This window comes from Hevea brasiliensis, chromosome 2 (genome assembly GCF_030052815.1).
Source record: "Hevea brasiliensis isolate MT/VB/25A 57/8 chromosome 2, ASM3005281v1, whole genome shotgun sequence".
Classification (NCBI taxonomy): Eukaryota; Viridiplantae; Streptophyta; class Magnoliopsida; order Malpighiales; family Euphorbiaceae; genus Hevea; species Hevea brasiliensis.
The window spans coordinates 73161196-73165608 of NC_079494.1; the positions used below are offsets into that span (position 1 = coordinate 73161196).

General features: G+C 34.2%; 1 long non-coding RNA gene across 1 annotated transcript; it reads right to left on the reverse strand.

The window, feature by feature from the left end:
- Positions 1 to 774: 774 nt before the first annotated feature.
- Positions 775 to 1448, reverse strand: LOC131170550 (uncharacterized). The gene is made up of 2 exons (XR_009141326.1): positions 1251 to 1448; positions 775 to 993 (listed from the first exon to the last, which is right to left on the reverse strand). It is a non-coding gene; the product is annotated as an uncharacterized LOC131170550 (long non-coding RNA).
- Positions 1449 to 4413: the final 2965 nt, after the last annotated feature.

Here is a 4413-nt window from a genome sequence, read left to right on the forward strand (position 1 = left end):
GTTGGTACGTTTTACCAAACTCGTTTCCTTGTTTAGTGCATTTTAATGCAACTTGCTGGATTCCGGAATACTAGTTTGACCTAGCCGGACGACCTAGTTCCCTCGGTTTTCGGGTTTCGGTCAAAACTATAAACTTGTAGATCTATGTCTTATGGACCGCGGTGCAAAATTTTAGGTCATTCCGAGTTAAGTAGACCAAGTTATGGCCATTATACTATTGCTGGTCAAATGGCATCAAATTAGGTCAATTTTAGGTCAATTTGGTCAACTTTGGTTCGGCCAGTTTTTAGACCCGAACTTGTGCAAGTTGTTTGACTTGCTTATGGTCATTTCTAGGCTTTGGTGTCTTCATACGACTTGTAGGTATGGGTCTTAACTATTCATGGTTAAAATTTCAGGTCAATTAGACCTGTTTTGAGTGAGTTATGGCCTAAACACTCACTGCTGCCCAATTGGTCATTTTTCAGGTCCTAATTGCACCTAATCCGAATTGGTCATTTTCTTAGGTCACCTTGCAAGCAGAATTTTGGTATGTTTTCTCAATGAAAGTTGGCACATTTTGTGCCTAGTTTCACCTCCAATTGGTCTCATACCAATTGAGGTTACACATTTAAACTTATTGGCTAAAATGTACACTGCCCTTAGTTACCTTGCTTAACACACATCAATTACACATTTACCTTGCAATATGTTTACTTCCCTACCAAATCTGTTTTGGTACATTACCAAAACCATACTCCACTTCACTTTAAAGTCACTTTGGGCAGATTACAATTATCCTCAACACACCAAATATAACTCTAATTCCCAAAGTCCAAATACAATTACACATACACATAAACATTACTAGTTTTTTACATATACTTTACACAACAAATTCATATACATATCCATCAATCCTTAATGCTACAATTCTGCCTATATCTTCATGAACACATACACTTATCCAAGAGGTTCAAGGCTGCCGAAAATCCTCCTCAATACCCAAGTGTCCTACAATTCATCAATTTCCATCCAAATGCAAAAATCACCATATATATGTGAAATAATTTACTAGGATATTAAATCACCATAATCAACATCATTCCTCATCAAATATATGTACAATAAATCATTAAATACATGACTCCATGGCTGTCCAAAATGGACATTTCAATAACTCTTCAAACTTGCAAATTTTCTTCACAAATCCAACACCCATAACATGTACACAAGGTTTAACAAAGCAAAGTTCAAAAATGTAAATTTACCTTATGGTTGGAACTTGCCAAACCTTGATTAAACTTCTCAAATTTGGTATCAAACTCTTCCTTATGATGTGTAGACAATTTTTCATGAAGGAACCTAAGAGATTGGAGTTGAAATGGAGGAGTTAAGAGAGCTTGATTGAAAAATGGCCATGGAGGATTTTTCTTCTTCAATTCGGCATGGGAGGACCAAGTGAGGAAGATGAACATTTTAGCTGCATTATGGACTTACACCTGCTCCATTATGTGTTTATTTTATTCCCTTAGTGGTCCACTTACTCACTTAATCATATAATATGTTAAACTTTCACTTAATCCCACATTAAACCCTTAATTCTCACTATTTACTTTAGGTACCACCAAATTAATTTTTCATTTTATTTTCTAACTGTAATATTATTTATTTTCAATGGACATTTAGGTCAAAAGACACTTCGGGATGTCAAATGACCATAATGCCCCTGTTCGGGTTGCATTCCCGATTTTTCGGTTGAAGGAACGGAAGCGTGAAAAACACAAGATTATACCATTGAATTCAAAAATTTTCACCTAGGGTCACATGCACCATGCAAGATTTATTTTTATCTATTTGATTTCAATGATAAACAACATATTAAAACTCTTTTAATATGTTTTTGGATCTGTATTTGCCATTTAAGATTTTAAAATTAATTAGATTAATTTTAGAACCCTAGATTAAATCAAGAACGATTACACTAACCTCTTGATGTGCTGCAGCGTATCTGCGCCTTTGAGATCCGTCTTTAGGACACCAGATGTTGTCCCTCTAGCTTGTCCACACCAAGAACACCTATGGCAGCCCTTGAACAGCTTCTAAAGCCTTTTCTATTAATTAGAAATTCAAGTTCTGCCTTTTAAGAGATTAGAGATGTAAACAGGACACTAGAAACAATTTCTAGTGTTCTTAATTCAAGAGATTGATGGCTAATCTCTTTGAATTGATGAGAGATGAAGAAGAATAGCTGGAGAGCCTCAAAGTGGCGTGATAAATGAGAGGAGAGGCTGCTGGTTATGTTTTCTTTTCATAGCCACACTTAAATAGCTAGGTTAACACATTAAACCCTAGCCACATGTCACCTTTTGATTAGCTCTAGGTTTAAGTGACCCAATCACATTGTGCCAAGTGTCAAACCTATATTTAATCTTGATTTTAATCATCTTACATGATTAAAAAAAAAAAATTTGGCAAGTTTATGTGTAATCCCATGTGTCACCATCTCATGGTGCCACGTGTCACACTGTGAAATGACCAAAATGCCCCTGTGTCTTAATTTTGAGTTCTTAACCCAAAATAATTATTTTCTTCTTCTAATTAATTTATATCAAATATAAATTAATTAATTAATCTCTATTAATTAATTTCTCATCAATTAAATTCATATTTAAACACTTTGAATATAAATTTAATTTATATTATACATCCAATAATCTAGATTTGGTTTCAAGTCATGCTAGGGACTTTGCAATTTAATTGCAAACCAAATCTATTTAATTAATCAATTAAACTCTTTAATTAATTAATTAAATCATATTTAAATAGGTGATAACTTATGTATGTGTGTGACTTACTAGGCTCATCACTAATTGGCAATGAGACATGATATCAACTCTTAATATCATCAGAACTCTTTCTTACCATAAATGATTTCTCTAAATCATTTTATGAACCTCATAGACCATGGTTAACACCTAGCATAGCATGCCATGGCCACCCAATTAGTAATAAGATTTACCTTAAATGAACCTATAATCATATGTTACCATGCACTAGAATCTCTCTGTTACAAAATCCCAACTCAAGCTGGAGTCATGGTTTATGTCAAACTCCATTTGCTATGAATATTATGTTCTCTTTTAATTCCAGTTCTTGATTAAAAGATTTTCTCATCGTAAACTCTTTTCTCAATAAATCTATCTGTCTGGCCAGAACTTGAAACATCAAGAACAATTAAATGAACATAGGATTTTATCTCTATTTACTTAGAGGAACAGATTCCATCTTGATCAACACCTACCTCCATACATAACTAGTAGGAGCCAACACATGCCCATATACCCATACATAGTACAAGTATGAAAGCAGTATCAAACTCAAACTACCTATATACAAGATAATCGTGCTATCTCAGTCTAAAGATTATATGCCGATATGATTTATGACAAAACATTGACAAGAGTAAACTCCATGTGCTTGTCATAAGCGTCAACTGTTCGCCTACTTATCATTTATAAGTGCCTATCATGTTTGTTATATGGCATGAGACTCACCATTCCATCTTATTTATATCTCATATAAATAACTTGGGAACAAACATGAATACAATCTTTACGGATAAGTCATGTCCTTATTATGAAGTATCCTCGATTGTGAACCTATTTATGATACTTCGTGCTAGAAATATTGTCACTCATATTCTTAACAACTTAAGAATAATATTTCTAACAAAATATCAATGGACCTTTTCTATTACACATAAATATATTATGTAAACGGAAAAGTGGAAATGCCTTTATTAATAAAAATATGTACAAGATACATACTAAATGATATGCTCTAGGGCATATTACTAACAATCTCCCACTAGCACTAGAGCCATTCATTACAATATCTTAGACCCATCTTCTCAAGATGTCAGTCTAACTGAGATTATGACAAAGGCTTAGTGAATGGATCAGCTGGTTTTTTAGCTGATGTTATATTTTCTGCATGGCTATATCGCCTTGCCCAACTATATCCCTGATAATATGGTAGTGCCTTTCTATGTGTTTGGATTTTGGGTGAGACCTTAGTTCCTTAGCCTGCATGACTGCTCCATTGTTGTCACAGTGTAGTGGAACTGCTGACTTAATGGAAGGAACTACTATAAGTTCTATTTAACTTCTTTATCCAAATGACTTCCTTTGCAAGATCCGATGCAACAATATACTCGACTCAGAGTGGAATCTGCAATCGTGCTCGCTTGGAACTCTTCCAACCGATCGCACCTCCATTACAAATGAACACATATCCAGAGGTAGACTTTCTATCATCGATATCTGATTGGAAATCAGAATCAGTATAACCATCCAATTGCAAGTCTCCACCTCCATAAATTAAGAATAAATCCTTAGTTCTTCTCAAGTACTTAAGAATATTCTTGACAGC